The sequence below is a fragment of the Ursus americanus genome, chromosome 10 (assembly GCF_024610735.1).
Source record: "Ursus americanus isolate L20-20 chromosome 10, mUrsAme1.1.p, whole genome shotgun sequence".
In the NCBI taxonomy this organism is placed as follows: Eukaryota; Metazoa; Chordata; class Mammalia; order Carnivora; family Ursidae; genus Ursus; species Ursus americanus.
The window spans coordinates 49,909,219-49,928,838 of record NC_142136.1 but is presented as its reverse complement, the minus strand read 5'-3'; the positions used below and the strand labels follow the sequence as shown (position 1 = coordinate 49,928,838).

The 19,620-nt window shown below is 37.4% G+C and overlaps 1 protein-coding gene across 5 annotated transcripts in view; it reads left to right on the top strand.

Annotated features, from left to right (window-relative positions):
* ELF1 (E74 like ETS transcription factor 1) overlaps positions 1-19,620 on the top strand; it is a 102,455-nt gene that overhangs the window by 31,092 nt on the left and 51,743 nt on the right. For 2 of the 5 annotated variants that reach the window (XM_045811056.2, XM_045811052.2), the window contains exon 2: positions 2,933-3,026. The exons of the other annotated variants lie outside the window; for them this stretch is intronic. The gene's annotated coding sequence lies outside the window, so the exon portion shown is untranslated. The remainder of the gene's footprint in view (positions 1-2,932; positions 3,027-19,620) is intronic. 5 annotated transcript variants of the gene reach the window in all.

Sequence of the window (19,620 nt, the reverse complement as noted above, 5' to 3'; positions counted from 1 at the left end):
GGCGATTCTGGTAAAGTTAGGGATGGCAAACCTTTAAAAGGTATGTGGCCCTCAGCTTCCTCTGTCTGGTGTCTGCACATCATAACCATTCAAAGAAAGAATGAACACCTACCTGGTAGTATATGTTTTAAAGCAGTAATTTTCAACCTTTGGTGTAATAGACAATCACCTGGCTCCAACCCCAAGATTCTGATTCATTAGGCCTAAGGTTTGGCTTATCAGTCAGCATTTTTAATAATTACCCTAGATGATTGTGGTGCAAGTGCTTGTAGGCCACACGTTCAGAAAAAGAGTACAGGTTTGGGAGCCATCAATCAGTTACTTAGCAGTTTAATATTTGAATTTTTAAGCAACAGGGTTATTTTGAAGGCTGCAGCCTCTAGTAAGTCAAGAAAGTGACTGGAGTAGTTTATTATCTACATTGGAACTTACTCAGCCTCCTCTCCCTACCCCAGTTACTCCTTTCTTTATTCCATTTTTTGCTCTTCTGTGTCTTTCCACTTTGTGGCTCTCCCTTTTTCTGCTTCTCTAATTCTGCTTTTCTTCCTCTCTCTCCCAAGCCCATCACTGTATTGACCACAGTAAATAATTAAGCTAATTATTTTTTTCCCAAATGTTATTAGTCCATTCTTTATCTCAGCGAACCATCACTCTCCCAGTGCTAGTTTTTTTAGTACCATCTGGTACTTCATGGCATCTCTCTTCATTCCCTTATCCTTGGGTTTCTAGGTAAAACATTCCCTTCCTGATTTAAGGTAGCATTCATAACCTTTGAAAATCCTTTTCTCCTGAGAAGTACACTATTATTATTTGCAATTGTTTGAGTCTAGGAAAGAGGTTTTTTTGTTTTGTTTTGTATTTTAAATACCGTGTGATGCTTGGATATGATTTTTGAGGTTTCTTTGGACCTTTAACTCCATCACTGATTCCGTATGTGTAGGCTTTACCTTATATTGCATCCCATCTAATGGGACATAGCTGTTCACAGACTCTTGTAGGGATGAGAACAGTCCATCAGTTGAATGGTCTGAAAATAATTATTGCTTCCATTGTTTGGCTAGAATATTTTGTTCCTTTGCTTAGGAGCTGCTTTGTGTGGATAGTAGAAATTGAATTAGTAATATCATTGAGTCAACTGAAACGATAAGGGCAGCTTTCAACTATAGGAGCAATCTCTTTCTCCTATTACTATGAGAACCTATGAAAGAGAAAGTTTTTTGTGTCACCTCTGTCTTTGTGTCTTGTCAGATGGTCTGTGTACATCACAGTAAAAGTAACTCTTGATCTATATACTACAACTCTTGAGGCATTTTACGCTTTATGAAAAATATAACTTGTGTGCTGTTTGCTTTGTTAGCAGAGAGGAAGAAATTAGGCACCTGAGTTTTGGTCGTACAAATTTCTGTGCAAACACATTTTGATTTCTTCTCTGCCAGTTACAAATATCTGAATTAGAAAACTTGCCCTAAACTTCTCTTCTTTCATTCTTTTACCCCTGTAGGAATTCAGAACTTTTCTCTCATTTGCCCTTTCATTGCTGAGTAGCAGGTGTCCGCTCTTGTGTCTGTATTTTACAGCCTGAGATAAATGGCTAGCGTAAAAAAAAAAAAAAAAAAGTAACTGTAAGCAATATGAATGCCTTCTAGAGTTTGTTTGAAGACTGATTTAAGGATTTTTGTATTAAAAAGCTAACAGTGATATATGCACATTATGTTGAAAATCTGTAATGAAAAGCAGCCTCCCTCCTTTTTCCCTTACCTGCTGCCCAGAGGCAGCTGCTTCTTAGAGAAGTTTTTTTGGTTTTTTTTGTGTGTTTTTTTTTTAATTTGTTTTCTTGGATCTATCCTTGTCTCATCTTCTTCCCTATATAATAGAAGTTCTTCAAGGTAGGAGGAAAAGATAAAAAGTCATGTAAAATTCATTACCTTTGTGATGGATGCCTGATCATATAGGAGGCCTTGAGTTTGTGCAGAGTTGTACGGTATAATTTTTAAAATATGTAAATTTAGGAAAATTGGTTATTTTTATGTTTTAGAAAACAGTCTTATGAACGGTGAAACTAAAACTATAAATATGAGGTGTTGAATTAATAACTGTTTATGTACATCTTATTTTTTATATCAAAATACTAAAAAATACTACATAGAAGCTTAGTATTGTGATGGGGCAATTCATTCTCTCTTTTTTGTTTTAAAACTGAAATGTGCATGTAGGAGACTATATAAAACATATACAGTTGGATTGTAATTACAAAGTGTTTACCTGTTATACAACAACCTAGGGTAAGTAGGCTCATTATGTTAGAAGTCCCCTACTGCTGCCCCATGTTTGTTTTTTCTTTAAAACAATTACTATCCTGACTTTTGTGATAACCTTTTCATTAAATTTTTACCCCTTTGAACTTCATGTAAATGGAATCACACCATATATATTCTGTAGTGTCTTGCCGCTTTCATTCAACTCTGTGAGATTTATCTTAGTTTTAATTGCCATGTTGTATTCCCTTGTCTGTCTAGACCAGAATGTATTTACTCTCTCTTGCTGATGACATTAGATTATTTCCAGTTTGGGAACATTCTTGCACATGGTTCATGGAACATATGTGCAGGAGTTTTCTTTTTTTTTTTTAAAGATTTTATTTATTTATTCGACAGAGAGAGAGACAGCCAGCGAGAGAGGGAACACAAGCAGGGGAAGTGGGAGAGGAAGAAGCAGGCTCATAGCGGAGGAGCCTGATGTGGGGCTCGATCCCGGATCGCCAGGATCACGCCCTGAGCCGAAGGCAGACGCTTAACCGCTGTGCCACCCAGGCGCCCCATGCAGGAGTTTTCTGAGGCAGTGTCATCACACTGAGGTCTGAGAGTTGTTTACAAAGTGTATGGACAGAATGGCTAGTTCAAGATCATTTAGAGTTCTTCATTATCTTCCCTAGGACCAGATGCCTGCCACTGATGCCTTCTTACCCATTCAGCATCTTACTATGGTGTATTGTCCTGGGGGGTAAAATCCTCGAGGACCCTAAACAGGTGGGCAATTGATGCATTGCAGAGTAAGTTGTAGACATCAACATATTTAACCACTAAACAGTTTGCCATGCCTGTCATTTATTAACTAGAGTTATTGCAAACAATTTTGAGTTAAATTTTTAATAGAATAATGTGTGAGTAAACTCTACATCATAAAATATGTTAACTGCCTGCTTCAGTGAAAGATTAGCTCGATTCAGAACTAAGTTGTACGACTGTATGTCTGTACCATATAACTAATAAGATGGCTCTCGCCATACTTCTGATGGATAACTTCCACTGAGATCCATTAACAAGTTGGAGCTATCGTTTGCTAGAAACAATTTAGTATTTAGAATTGTCGCACATTCAAATATTATTCAAGAACACATTTCAGGGGCGCCTGAGTGACTTAGTCAGTTAGGCATCTACCTTTTGATCATGTCATGATCCCAGGGTCCTGGGATCGAGTACTGAGTCAGGCTCCCTCCTCAGCAGGGAGCCTGCTTCTCCCTCTGTCCCCGCCTCTACCACGTGCGTGTGTGCCTGCTCTCCTCTCTCTTTCAAATCAATAGAATCTTTTAAAAAACACATTTCAGAACAAAAAGATTCATAAGACACACAATTGATAGAGTATTAATCGACATTATTGATAAACCTCAATAAGCTATTACCCCAAATTAGACTTTTGCATCTAACCAGATTTATTGACATAATCAATGTTTTCATCTCGCTTCCTTCAAATTCTTACTATAATGATAGCAATTCCTATATCTTTAGTGATTTTTTTTGTTGTTAGGTTTGTAAAGTTTAATAAGATAATTGTGGGAATTGCTATTAAAAAAGTGAAAACATAGATCTTAATCCAGGTTTTTGCTTTCATAATGATCTCTTGGCTCTCTTTTCTAAGATTGTCCCCACGGTGTATATTTAAGTAGTGTCAGAGATGGCAGGGACAGAGAAGAACAAATGAAAGTAGAAGTCCTAGGATTTTATAGTAAGAAGGATTCTTGTAAGTCAGGTAGTTGAGGAGTCTCCTGAACTTTTTTTTTTAAATTCCTTTTCATGGGGCGCCTGGGTGGCTCAGTCGTTAAGGGTCTGCCTTGGGCTCAGGGCCTGATCCCAGGGTCCTGGGATCGAGCCCCACATCAGGCTCCTCCACTGCGAGCCTGCTTCTTCCCCTCCCACTCCCCCTGCTTGTGTTCCCTCTCTCGCTGGCTGTCTCTCTCTCTGTCAAATAAATAAATAAGATCTTTAAAAAAAAATTAAAAAAATAAAATTCCTTTTCAATCTGTATAATTTACTGATTTATTCAACAATTATTTATTATCTGTTAGGCATTATTCTTGATGCTGGGGAATATATCAGTGAACAAAACATAGAAACTTTGTTCATCAATTATATACATATACTCTATTAACTTCCATTTAAAATGTATTCCAATGTACACAAAGATTGGAGAAAGTTACAGATACATTAGTGGTCCTCAAAGTGCTTTTGGTGATATGCTAAGATGAAGAAAGCATACTTGAACTTACGTTTTTAACAGCTTTATTTTATCAAGGAAAAAAATGTATCCCAGAGAGTTTTCTTTTCAATATACCATTCTTCTGAGAAAGGATCCCTGCAAAGGGCATTTAATAAATAATAATAGCCCATCCTTGTAAAGAATTTGTATGTTAACAAATATAACCCATGGAAACAAAAGCTCTTTGTGGTCCTCAATAACTTTTAAGAATATAAATGGATCTTGACACCAAAAGAATGTTGCATGATTACAACCAGTGTTTTAAATATCATTCTTACAGATTTTTTTTCTGTTCTTAAATTCTATTTAGGAAACTATGGTTAAGTAACGTGCCTAAGATTGGGTAATTTAATAGATCACTGATACAGCGTTTGATTTAGTCCTTTCTCCTATTGATAATAAAGCAGAGTTTTACATAAATTAAATCAGAGTTTTTTTAAAAATCACGTGTTCTAAACCAGAGCTAGAATAAAAACATTAGTTTGGAAGTTTTTTCCCAATGATGAAGATAGAAGATCACTTTTACCATATATTTATTTGTGCCCCTCCAAGTTCTTTCCACAAATAACAGCAAAAGTCACTAAAATTGGGCTCAGTCGCTTAAGTGTCTATCTTTGGCTCAGGTCATGATCCCAGGGCACTGGGATAGAGCCCCAAGTAAGGCTCCCTGCTCAGCAGGGGGGTGTCTGCTTCTCCCTCTACTTCTGCCCCTCCCCCTGCTCGTGTGCACCCGCCCGCTCACTTCTCTCTGTTTCTCTCTCTCTCTCTCTCTCTCTCTCTCCCTCCCCCCCCCCACTCCCTCTCTCCTTCTAAAATAAATAAAATCTTTTTAAAAAAGTTGGGGACAGGCACCTGGGTGGCTTAGTCAGTTAAGTGACTGTCTTTGGCTCAGGTCATGATTCTAGAGTCCCAGGATCGAGTCCTGAGTCGGGCTCCCTGCTCAGTGGGGAGTCTGCTTCTCCCCCTGACCCTACCCCCTCTCATGCTCTCTTTTTCTTTCACTCTCTTCGTCTCAATAAATAAAATCTCTCAAATAAATAAATTAAAAAATTGGGGAGAGTATTAAGTTATTATATTTATATTTAACACATTATCAGTTACTAATTACAGTGATTATACAAATATGTAATATATATTTAATATAATTATATTTATGTTTAATTTATTATATTTAATGTTAAAATATTAAACTTTTTTTTAAAGATTTTATTTATTTATTTGACAGAGAGAGAGGGAACACAAGTAGGGGGAGTGGGAGAGGAAGAAGCAGGCTTCCAGTTGAGGAGCCTGATGTGGGGCTCGATCCCAGAATGCCGGGATCACGCCCTGAGCCGAGGGCAGATGCTTAATGACTGAGCCACCCAGGCGCCCCTAAAATATTAAACTTGCTAGTAAATGAATGCAAATTAAATGAAATTACTTTTGCCCATCATATTGACAAAAATCAAAGTACAGTGGGATGGTGAGAACACCATTAAATGTGCCTGCATTAACCAAAAAGCCTTCTGGAGAGCAGTTGACTTACATCAAATGCTTTGAAAATGTACCTATCTTTTGACATAATAATCTCAGTTGTAGCACTCTATCTTAAAGAAAATGTAAGGATGGGAACAGAGATGAAACTATGAGATACTTGAACCACTGGTTTTTAATAGAGCAGTTTATGAACTTTATACCCTTTATATCTTCTCAAAATTTGTTTTCTTTATACTCTTAAAAATTATTGAGGATCCCAAAGAGCTTTTATTCATGTGAGTTACATTTATCAGTATTTACCAATATTAGAAATTAAAACAAAATTTAAAAATATTGACACATTAATTTCCTAAAAAAAATAACAAACTCATTACATGTTAACTTAATTATTTTTATGAAAGACAACTGTGCTTTCGAAAACAAAAGCTATCAAAAGGAGTGCAAATCTTTAATCTTTGGCTCAACAGAAGAGAGCTAGATTTTCAGATCTGCTTCCACATTAAATCTGTTGCCATATGTTGCCTTTGTTGAAGAATGTGAAGAAACTTTGGCCTAATACAGATGTCTAGTTGGAGGAGGGAGATGTATTTTAATAGCCACTCCAGGTAATTGTGGGTTTTACACACCGAAACTCAACAAATGCTCGTTTCTTAAAAGTTAATTCAGAGGATCTCTGAAACCCTGTCAGTGAACTTTTTGTCCTCTGTAACGTTAAAATCGATTGGTCTGTCTTGCACTTTGAAGAAATAATGTTTTCCTGAGACAAGATTTTATAACATCACTCATTGGTCATCTGAGTATTCCAAATGTTGACCTAATATTTTTAAAAATCACTTTTTTTATTATTATACCAGCCTTATCAAAAAAGTCTTTTAAGTATTGGAAAGCTAATAAGCCCAAAGTAGTGTACATAAGTTTTCTAAAATTCTCATTTTCAGTAGAAAGCTCGCATTTTATCATCAGTGACAAATGCTGTTAGTTGTTTTCCCTGAAGCGACAGGGTCACTTTCTTTAGTTTTGGGGGCATGTCTGACAAATATCCAGTTATGAATAATAAATAGTTCTTTGAAGTAACAATGGTGTTCTGTGAAAAAAGCAGCTAGTTTAGCTCACAACGAAAGTAATTAGTGGAGAGCCTGGCTGACTCAGTCGGTAGAGCATGCGACTCTCGATCTCAGGGTCGTGAGTTCAAGTTCCAAGCCCCACATTGGGCATGGAGTCTACTTTAAAAACAAAAAAACAAAAAAGCAAAACAACTTATTGGTGCTTTTTGTCAAGACAACCATTCTGTTTTAGAATTCGACGGAAGGACCTTGTGTGTATTTCCCATTTTATCACTCACAGTGTTAAAAGGCATGCATTTAATGGTTGAAATTTAAGAAAAGAAATAGTTTTACTCTTCATCAAGGACATTTTTAAATGAAACTGCCTCTTTTAAATGTGAGTGCCTCGTGGTAAAGAATACGACTAGTAAGGTTTGGTGATAGAGCCTGATTCGTGCTAAGACGCTAACATTTACATCCACCTTTGCTTTTGCACTATTAGTGTAAATGTGAACACGGTGAGAAAAGGCAGGTAGTACCCTAGTATTACTGTGAAAATAGTTTTGACCTCATGAACTCTCTGATGAAAAGGGTTCTGGATCCTCTGTGGGTCTGAGGATTGCATTTTTAGGGACACTGTAATACGGCAACACTAGAAATGTCCCAAATGTCCCAAAATGGGGCTTGGTTAAATAAGTGATGGTACTTCTATGCAATTATATGATAGGAATATAAATTTGTGAAAGTTTATGTTAAATATGAGCTCATCATACAGTATTTTTCTATGTTGGGTGCCTCTCTCATGAGGAAATCAGCATTTCTTGAAGAAAGTGAAAGTGTTGATTCTGACCCTCCACCTTTCCCTTTAGTTGGTGATTTTGTGATTAAGGAACGGGAAGTTAAAAGGCAAAGAAGGCAGTTGCTGGCTTCTCTTCCAGTCTGAGGGATTTCTGTGTACTGACTTTGAGTTTAATTTTCAGTTAAAGGGAATTGGCAGTGGTATCAATCATTTTTAAATGCTTTATAGAAATAGGTGAAACATGCCTTCAAATTCACTTCTTCTTTGTAGATTCACTTTCTCATTTGGTATTTTCTGATTTACATTTTCTTATTGTGTTGTTGTTTATTGGGAGAACTTTGAGTTGCTATATATTACTTAGCTTCAGAGTGAATTAAAGAAGCAAGTTTCTAAAACAAACATAGCCAGACATTTTCTCATTGCAGTTTAGAACATACTGCTGATGGAACATTCACTGTGTCAGTGGTGGCTGTGGTGTAGCCTACACCTTTTAGGCAAGTTAGAAAAAGACCGTTAGGGTTAGACCTCCAGGCTTCTTGTTAAGATTTCCACACATGGTGTTCTTAAGGGGAACCATCTATGTTCTGCAGAAAGTCAGAATACTTTTCGTGAGAGGCATCATTGAAGATAGGCTGCTATCTGGATCTTAGATATTTCTCTTTGTCATAATGGAAGCCTGATAACCATGACTTATCTTCAGTAATAATATTTTTCTAAACGCTAAGTTCTAGGGAATGTTTGTGTCCAGATAATCTTTGTGTCTATTCAAAATTTTGTGTCTTGTTAAAGTATGCTGGGAGAATATATATGGTATGATACTATTTATATAAAGTTTAAAATGTACCACACAAAACACATACTTACATATTAGAGCCTAAGGAAAAATAATGTGAAGATTTTAGATTTAAATTAGAGTAATTAATTAGAATTAATGTTATGTGTGTTTTTTTTAAAGCCTTTATTTTCCTTTTTAAAAAAGACTTATTTATCCTAGGTGGGGAGAGAGAGCCAGGGGTGGGAGGGGCAGGGGAGAGGGAGAGAGAGTCTCAAGCAGACTCCCCACTGAGCTTGGAGCCCAACATGGGGCTCCATATCACGACTCTGAGATCATGATCTGAGCTAAAATCAAGAGTCGGATGTTTAACCAACTGAACCATCCAGGTACCCCAACGTTATGTGTGTTTTAATTTGAGAGACATTTTGAAACAATTTGCACTTGGAAATGGATGATTTACTTTGTAAATGATCTTACTGAAAATGTTTTATGAAATGAACTTTCTAAACTAGATGTTCTATTTGATCCTTTGATCTGTGGATCAGAGACAAATTTATGTATTGTTAAAGGATAATTCACAACCTTTTAGTCTCAGGAGTAAACTGGAAGGAAGGTGTAATATACACCTGCCCTTGGTAGAATCAAACAGTTGCACACCATTGGTAGCATATTTGATTTTTGAGAAGTTGGTGGACACTAGATTCTTAGATGCTATGAGATTTTCCATCATATTTAGGGTGATTGACCAAGCATCAGAGCCAGAGGCCGTGGGAAGGGAACTAATTTGTATAAGGAAATGGATACTTCCTCTGGGGTTCAAGGAGCATTTATTCCTGGATATTGGGGACAATTGAGGTAATAAATTTACAAGAGCAGCAATGTACTAAAGACATGCTAGGAAGGCACTAATAACTCTTACACTCTTGGAAAGAATGAACTAGATCTTTCCACTGAAAAATATGGGGTAAGAAATTGTTTTCCAAGCCGCTCATTTAAGCACTGTTACTTATTTTAGGAGGATGGTGCCCTGCTTAAGGTTGACTATTAAGTGCATACTAAGTTCTGTTTCGAAAGGAGGTCACAGGAAGCTCTACATGGGCTTATGTGTAGTAAAATATTGAGTTATTCTGAACATGACCTAGAGAGGAATAGCATTGAATCCTGGTGAAATGGTAGTTGTGGTAGCTTATAGCTTAGGTAAGAATTGACTGAGATGAATGGAGAAGATGGTTGCATTGCGTCCAGGATTTTATAGAATATGAGGCATATGAATGATGAATTGAGGTGATTCTTAAGAATTGTAAGTTTGGAAGGCGGCTAGGCATGATGAAAAGCAAGCACCTCTGTTTTAAGTTATAAGTAATTGGAAGTTTGCTTAAAGTGACTTAGAGCAGTAAGAATTTACCTCTTGAGAACAGATTTTTATTTAGTTTGTGTACAGTTGAAGAGTTGAACATAAATGGGTAAATAATGTTAGCCAAGTTTTGGATATATAGGGAAGTGGGCAAGGGAGCAGAGTTAGTTTGGTTGAGGGGGGACGCAGATTATAATCTGGGAAGAGTAGTGACAAGAAGCGATGGTGACCAAAGATCAAAGAGACAAGTTATCTGCCCTGCTTTGTTTTGAATCAATTACTGGAAGGTTAATTTTTAAGGTGGTACTTATCTTTCACTTATCTAAGTGGTCAGGTGTTATTTATCTAACCTGTTTGAGGGCTTATTCTATTGTTCAGGCACTTGATTTTTTACTCAGTCATTGTGGTCTTCAAGTCTTAATTTGTAAAATGTTTGCTCCTAAGGATACTTATTCAGAAAACTATAATAATGAGTTATTGTGTGCATAGTGAACTTAGATCCGAACCTCAAAATACCTTTTTATTTGCTCTGTTTTCATAAACACTCTTTACCATTCCTATGTTATAGTTGACCATACTTTGATACATTTTCACATCAACTATTGGACTATTTATAAAACAAGACATAAAGATGTAGCAGAGAAGGCAGGAAATACTTGACGTTTGTATGCCATATCTTGTTCTCTGCTTCCTGTCAGTTAAACCACGATGGGAGGAACAGAGACACAGATGTACAATTGCTGCTTTAATTTCCCATTAGGGAGACCCGTTAAATATAAAGCTTGTTTCATTAGACTTTTGTCACTTGTTGATTCTAGATATGTTGTAGGCTTGTTTTGTATGATATGGATTGTATGGATTACAGTTACATGTTTGATGTAGAAAATGTAACTTTTTACATAATTATAAATGTGTTTAGTTTTGTGAAATTTTTGTAGGTCATAAAGGATTGGCTTTCAAATTTGTATATGTGATGAACATTCAACATGAAGTGATAAGCTCCTATTTTGATCTTGAAATTTTAGTATTTAAGGATAAATTTATTTTTGTATTTTGGGATATCCAGATTCTTTAAAACGTTGAAGGTGTTTTATGGTACAACTTTAAGATGACAAAAGGGATATCATAGAGCTTGACTTATTCAAGAAAATACAGTAGATGGAAGAACTAGGATTTGAATGCATGTTTTGTGATACTAGTGGGTCCTGTGTCCTTTTAGGAAAAAGTTTGTTTCCATTAAATTCCTATTGTACTTATTATTCATATTATTCAGTGATTCAGACTTTTAAGTTTACCTTTGCCTATTCTACCTGGAATATCCCTCCTCCCCTTTCCCCCTCACATTATCTCTGCTTTTAAAAAAGAGGTGCTACTTATGCCTGAAGAAATGGTCCACATGTCACTTCCTTGTGCAGTTTCTCAGGTTCTCACAGGTGTTTATCTCTTTCTCATTATTCCTTTAACACTTGGTTGACTTAATTACTTACATTGTTTTATAGTTACCTGTTTACATACTATTTTTCTTGTTTTAGGCACTGAACTACTACTTTATTTTTGTATACCCAGTACCTAAGACATAATAGATTTTATAAACATTTCTTAGAGGAATAAATACGTGCTTGATATTTCTTTTCTTCATTCTAGAAACAAAATCTGATTAAAGAACTACAGTGTGATTCTTTCTTACAATATTCCTTTATGGTTTATTTGTAAGAAACAGTTTCATTATGAGATTTCTTTCCTGCTTCTGCCTTCCCCTTGTTTTTGCTATTTATAGAAATGAAGTATCTTAATGAAATTATTAGTGTTTTCAGCATAGGTGAAAGTGGTGATTATTGGTTCACTAAAAAATGTAGCTGGGAATACCTTAGTTATCATTGATTGCTGAACATCAGAAATCTTTTGCTTTTGTCTTTAGATTAATCTGGAGAAGATGTCTGGCTCTTCATTACAGTTTTCCTGATTTCTCCGCTGAATAAAAGGAATAATTCCCTTTACTACTTCTGGCTTCTCCCTGTATTATTTTCTGTTTTTGTTTCTAAGTCTTATGTACCTCAGTGATTTGGGGCTTCTAAATTACAGTCTTTCAATGTCAATGTCAAATAAAAAAGAAATAAAATAAAAATAAATAAATTACAGTCTTACTATCAACAAAGCAAGATTCTTTAAAAGTAGGATTTTAGTTTACACCTGTCTATTCTAGGAATGTTTTTAAAAAGTTCATGTAGTAACAGTTTTTGCAGCTGAAAATTGATGGAGGTTACTATCTTATTTTTAAAAATCAAATTTAAATGATCAGATAAAAAATAGTCAAATCTGAGGATTCAGATCTGCTTTTTAAAGCTTAAAGGAAAAATTATGAAGCTATTATGAATTTCATTTCCTAAGGAGTTTCAAAAGAACCAATGAAGTAGTTCTTATGTTTATTAAAACCTGTCTTAAAAAAAGAAAACTGACTTAGGCTAGACATGTGGAAAATAGTTCATAGGGTTGTTGAGTGTTCTTTTACATGTGGGACTTCCCATTTTTGCACCATTTGTTGGTGGTATTTGTGTGTTTGTTTTTTTCTGTGTTTGAATTAGAAAGTACATGTATATATGTTGCTTTGAGCGTAGTCATTAAAGCCCAGCACACTGGTGAGTACATCACGTAAAAGTCTGAAATGCTAAGGCAGACATAGGGACACACTAATGTTTTATCATTTTAATGAAGAATTACAGTAAGGAAGTGTTTTTTATTAACAAAAGACAGTGTCCTTTGATCTTGTGGCCTAATTTGACTTGCCACACAACGTACTTTTAATAGCTTTTAAATTACGTTAATAAAGGACATACAGAAACAATTTATGTTAAGTCTTTTGTTCTCAAGTAGCTTGTAACCTTGAGAGATGGGACATAGTAAATAATTATGGGATAACATGGGAGAATAAGCTTTGTGTCTACTCCTGCTGTGTGACGTATATTATTGTGATTAGCATTTGTCCTAGCTGGTAGACTGTGATGGCTCATAGGGCAACACCGCATCTTAGCCACTGCCTTTTCCCTGTCCCTCTCCCTTACCCACCAGAATGTGGCAGATAGGTCTCTTTGAGTGCTCCTTAAATAAATAAAAGAATATAGATAGTACTGATATGATTTCTGAAGGCCATCTAGTATATAGAAAAAGACAATATGGGGAGAATTTCCTCTTCTTCATTGAAGTGTTTATATTTGTAAAGAGAATGCTTTTTAAAAATCCCAATAAACTTTCTTGTTGTCAAATTTCAATTCAAAGTCAAAATAAAAATTAAAGTGAAATAGAGGCCCTCAGGTTATCTCGATCTAGGTTAATCAGCTTTGCCCTGAAGAACCTGCCTTTGGATTTAGCTGTAGTTCTCCCCCATCTCCACCCTCGCCCCAGGTTTCCCTTTCCCTCTCCGTGTGTACTTACAAATTGTCTTAAAGGTGCAGTATTTCTCCCACAACTGTTACTGTTAGAGTAGGAGAGGTCACATTTTCTGTGCCCAGTTGTTGGGGGTTGGGAGATAGTGGGAGATAGACATGGAAGGAGAGTGACAGATGTTTCCACTCCTGGTGTAAGATAACAACCTGTATTGCCTGACAACCTCACATTTTTAATGTAGACTGTTTTGAGGGTGAAACAGTGTTTTCATTAAGATCATTAGATTAGATCAAGAAACAACAAGTATTGATGAAGATGTGGAGAAAAAGGAACCCTCACGGCTGGGAATGCAAACTGGTACAGCCACTGTGGAAAACAGCACGGAGGTTCCTCAAAAAGTTAAAAATAGAACTGCCCTAGGATCCAGTAATCACACTACTGGGTATTTACCCCAAAAATACAAAACACTAATGCAGAGTAACTCAGAGGGACACATGCATCCCTGTGTTTATTATAGCATTATTTACAATAGCCAAATTATGGAAGCAGCCCAAGTTCTCATCAGTAGATGAATGGATAAGGAAGTTGTGGCGTCAATGGAATATTACTCAGCCGTAAAAAAGAATGGAATCTTCCCATTTGCAACAACGTGGATGAATCTAGAGAGCAATAATGCTCAGTGAAATAAATCAGTCAGAGAAAGGCAAATACCATATAGTTTCACTCATGTGGAATTTAAAAAACAAAACCATGAACAAAGGAAAGAAAAAATAGAGACAAATTACAAAACAGACTCTATAGAGAACAAACTGATGGTTACCAGAGGGGAGGTGGGTGGAATGATGGGTGAAATAGGAAGAAGAAAAAGATAACTAGATTAGAAGCCCCGCCAAGGCAGAAGTTTTGGTCTGTTTTGCTCACCGCTGTATTTGTAGCATCTAGGCCAGAGTCTTGGCATATCGTAGTACTCAGTGGATATTTGTTGAATGCGTGAAAAGGTGAATAAGCATGAGCTGAAGGCAGACATGTGCTCAAACTCTCCGAACACGTTGAGCACTCATTTGGCAGCTATTAATCATGAACCATCTGTGTAAGCTGGGGAGTGTGGTGGTGACCGTGCCCAGGTCCCTGCGCTTATGTGGTTGGCTCCCCTGATCCTTGTATCCTTGTATAAATAAAGTGATGGGAAGACTAAGTAACACATAGTGAAGTACTTAGCAGAGGGCCTGGCACACAGAAATGGTAGCGATTACTTTCTTCCACATATTTATTTTGTAATTCGTCATCATTTCTTTCTTAAGCTCTTTGAGGATAAGTGTCATGATTTTTTGTGTCTTTCTAAAGATATCAGTGGTTGGGGTGCCTGGGTGGCTCAGTTGGTTAAGTATCTGCCTTTGGCTCAGGTCATGATCTTGGTGTCCTAAGATGGAGCCCTGAATTGGGCATCCTGCTCAGTGGGGAGTCTGCTTCTCCCTCTCCCTCTGCCCCCGCCCCCGCTCATGCATCCTGTCTCTCTCTGTCTCACTCAAATAAATAGATGAAATCTTAAAAAAAAAAAAAAATCAGTGGTTGTTATAAATGTTTCAAGAATTAAAGTAGTATGTATGCTTTGCTTTGTAATTTGTAAGATTTAGACGTGAGGTATTACTAACAAATGATAATGTAAATAAACCTTACTATGCTCTTTTACAGTTTCTGGATGTGTCTTTATGCAAAAGTATATTTAAAAATCTAGTAAGTGAGGGGCACCTGGCTGGCTTTTGTGACTCTTGATCTTGGGGTTATGGGTTCGAGCCCCACATTGGTCGTAGAGATTTCTTAAAAATAAAATCTTTAAAAAAAAATCTAGTTAGAGCCTATTACATCTACGAAGGAGACTTTGAATTATTGAACTTTCCAAGAGCAAGGCAAAGCTATACAGCAGGAAATACCTTTATTAAAGAGCCAGATTTAATTCACCCTCACTGGGTCAAGTCCTTGTTTTCACAGGAGCACTTCTCTTCTGGACATCTCTCTGGAAGAAAGTCAAGAGTCCTTGAATGTAGGTGATAGCAGTCTCTATGAAGTGACTAAGAAGTGTGCATCCGTCATGAATATTCTTTCTTCATTGAGTAACTAAATCAGCATGATCTATTTAAAATATTATTAGGTAGTATTAACCAAATGACAAGATGTAATCATCTGTAGATTCAACTAGTTCACATATCTCAAAGTTTCACTCGTATTCAAATGGTTGCAGGGCAGTTTTGATGTTCACTTGAATAACTTCTAAGAAAGGTTATATGGTAATGTCAATATATTTTTGAAAATCCTTTTTTCATGTTTTCCCCCCTCTTCCAGTCCTTAGGTGAAAAACAAAAGCTTGAAGTAAATTAGTTAAGTGAATTTTGTTTTAAACAGTTTTACAGCACTCTCAGCAGTTTAAAAATCCATCGTCGAGAATCTCTATTGTAAGTAATTAATGAAGAATTTAAGGAGGGCAGTGTACACATTGCTGCCTGGAAGCTCTCCATGTAGCAGTCAAGCTACGGAATGTCTGTTTAAGCTGTTCTCATCATGTTTGGATGGTAGTTACCAGATCCCACGTATGTGACTTGCATTGGGCTTTGTAATTATAGGGACCAGACTCTGTTGTTGCAGCTTGATTTGAAAACCTCCAGGAGGGGCACCTGGGTGGCTCAGTCTTTAAGCGTCTGCCTTCGGCTCAGGGCGTGATCCCAGGGTCCTGGGATAGAGCCCCGCGTTGGGCTCCTCGGCTGGGAGCTGGCTTGTGTTCCCTCTCTCACTGGCTCTCTCTCTCTCTCTGTCAAATAAATAAATAAAATCTTAAGAAAAAAAGAGAGAAAGAAAGACAGAAAGAAAGAGAAAGAAAGGAAGGAAGAAAACAAAACAAAGAAAACCTCCAGGAACTCTCTACCTCTTCCCAAGGCAAGCCTAAATACTACTCCCTGGCTTTCAAGACTCCATAATTTGGTTTTGCTTTGCTTATTTAACCACATTTTCTACCATTTGCCATTGACACCTCTTAGCTCTTGTCAAGCTGTTAACTGTCTTCAGATTTACTTTGGTCAGTTTTGATCCTCTGCATTCTTCTGTGTCTCGGCATTCACACTTGTGCACGTGCACTTGCATACACATGCTAGACTCTTGTCTTTTCTTTCCCTTAGTCTCTCCACATCCTACCACCTTCCTCTAAGATTGACTTTAGGTCCTTCGTTGTCTATGAGTGTTTTCTTGACCCATTTGACCATCCCCTCTTCTGAAATGGTGTAGAACGGACCAGCTTTATGAGCATTTAATTTCATACTACCTTTTGGTGTTCAGTTACTGTCTCTTTTGGTCTTGTTTCCTGAGCTAGATTATATACTTCACGGGAACAACACCATGCATTATCTTTTTGTATTTACCACAGTACTGAGTTTAGGGAAGTTCAGTAAATATTCATCAATATTTTACCACTAAGTCAATCAGTAGAAGCATAGTTTCTTTTGAACATGGTTGTTGTGGGGGCACCTGGGTGGCTCAGTTGATTAGGCATCTGCCTTCGGCTCAGGTCATGATCCGAGGGTCCTGGGACTGAGCCCCGCATCAGGATTGGGCTCCCTGCTCAGTGAGGAGTCTGCTTCTCCCTTTCCCTCTGCCTCTCCTCCCCCCCCCCCACGTATTCTCTCTCTCTCCCTCTCTCCCTCTAGTAAATAAATAAATACATACATATGTACATACATACATACAATCTTTTTTAAAAAATGGATGTTGTGGGATCTTCTGATTAGCTCTGGATATACATCAGATAAGCATAAAAAACTGTTTCCTCTCACCTAATGCAAGACGATGCACTTCAGTTAACAGTAACTGAAATGGATTCATGTGATTTAAGGGGCGCCTGGGTGGCGCAGTCCTTAAGCGTCTGCCTTTGGCTCAGGTCGTGATCCCGGTGTTCTGGGATCGAGCCCCACATCAGGCTCCTCTGCTATGACCCTGCTTCTTCCTCTCCCACTCCTCCTGCTTGTGTTCCCTCTCTCTCTGGCTGTCTCTGTCAAATAAATAAATAAAATCTTTAAAAAAAAAATGGAGTGAGTAATTATATGAAATATAGAGGGGCCTAAAATTTTAATTATTCTGTATTACAAATCTTCATATTTCTTGTGAGTATTTTAAGTTTGCTTCTAAGATTTATACAGTAGGAAGATAAAAAGCTACATGTGTAACTTATAAATATCTATATTTTGTGTATGTTGCAGTACTAACCCCTGTCCTTCTACTTTCTTATCTCTCATTTTGTGGTTTTGTTGCATTTAGTTTTTTGGTGCCATTGAATTTAGAATTTTAGGTGATTGGCAGATAGCTGTGAGGGTGATCATAGGAAGAATCCTGTTTTAAAGATCTTGACATGGAACACCAGAGTTGTTTGATTAAATCCAGACTTATTTAAGTTAGTTTTCTATTATTTAAAGAAGAAAAGGGGTAATGCTGTGAAAAACAGTAGGTCATTAGAGGTCTTCTCACATGTGGGGAGCAGAAGTTTTATGTACAAGGCATCTTAAAATCCATCAAACTTGGGAAAAGGTGAAAACGTTTTGCTTCTCTGAAGTTTATACTCCTGAGTCTATTCCCACTGTGATTTTGAAAATGCCACAGGTATAAAAGATTATGATCATCTCAGAATCTATGGAGAGATCTGGATTGAGCATGGCAGTGAGCACAGAGAAGCCTGGGAAAGGGTAGTGCATAGAGGGTTGGGGTGGGGGGAATGGGGCAGGGCTAACTTTGGCTTCTTTAATACTGGGATGAGGTCAGAGGACCATTAAGACTATAAAATGCAGAAATGCTGGAATGCCTTTTTCTGAGATGGGTGTGAAGAGTAGTAAAATTGTGGCAGAGGTATGCTTTTAAACTTGATCCATGGAATATTCTCATTCACTCTTTGAGTCCTTGTTCTGTTCAAATACTCTGTTTTACAAATCTGACCAGCCTCATTTTTCTCATGCCTTTTGCAACCCAAGGAAAAACCCCACTAATCCCTGTTCGTGGATTTGATGTTTTTCCTATGGGTAGTGGAGGCCACGGATTAGTTTTGAGTAAAGAAATAGGTTGCTGATATTTTTATTTTTGCTAAGTTGTTCCTTTTACTGGATGAAGAACCTTGGGAGGGGAGCTAGGGTAAAGGTGGTAAGCTGGAGGGACAGACACTCCTTAAGAGTAAAACTTCTTATGATAATACAGTTTCTTCTAGAAGAGTGTTGTGTGGGAGTTGGAGGTGGGAGGAGGTATGTCATGCAGCAAAATCTCCTGGGGGACCTTTAAACTACCTATCCCTGGCTTTTTTTCCTGCTGTCTGGACCAGAGTGAAACACTGTGACTGATGGAAACCTGCTGCGTGCTCAGGTGGGGGAACCATTGCTCCAGAGCTCATCTTCTAAAAGGATGACTATATTAACCAGGGGAATAAACAACCATCGAAATGAAACAGAATTTCCCTGCAAGTTGATTCTTGCTTGTTATAGAGAGATTTTTAAACTGCCAACTGGCTTTGCTGATGAGCACACTGGAGCATGTTTGTGTCCCCTAGACAGGTGTGTTTTTGTCAGACTTCAGGTTTGGGGTGCTGGAGGGAAGAAAGTTCCCTCAGTTTATCTGTATAATAAAAAGCACCAATTAATGACAGTTTGATAATTACCACTTTTCAACCTTTTTGAGAAGGGAAAGGAGTTAAATTTTTTTTAGGACCAAAGTGAAAACAGTATCTGATTTCTGTTGGATATTTCTCTTTGGTTTTAAAATCTCTCGTTTTCAGAACATGCTCAGAAAAAGGGTTAATCTTGAGACCGCAGGTATTGACAGGTCTAGGTATGTGATCTGCTTGGCTGTTTTGCAAGGTGCTGTAAATGCTGCCTGAGTGTAACGTGACACCAGGTCGGCCCAAGTGGCCAAGGATGGAAAGTGGAGAACAATGTGAAAGAACCGGAATTTCAGGTCTAGGCAGTGAGTAATTGCAGCCTGCCCTCTGAGTCCTGGAACTGAACATCTGGGTGTCAGCAAAAAGACGCAAGCATGGAGAAGTCAGCCTGCTTGTCTTGATCATATTGACTGTGTGTGTGTCTGTGTGTGTGTTTTTACATTAACGTGGTTGAGGTGAGGTGAGCTTATTCATGTTTCCAAGGCCTGCTGCAGCTTTGCATATGTTGCTAGAAGCCTGACCGAGGCTTTCGATACCAAAAACACCAGGCATCCTTCACGCAACAATAAAATTATATTTTTG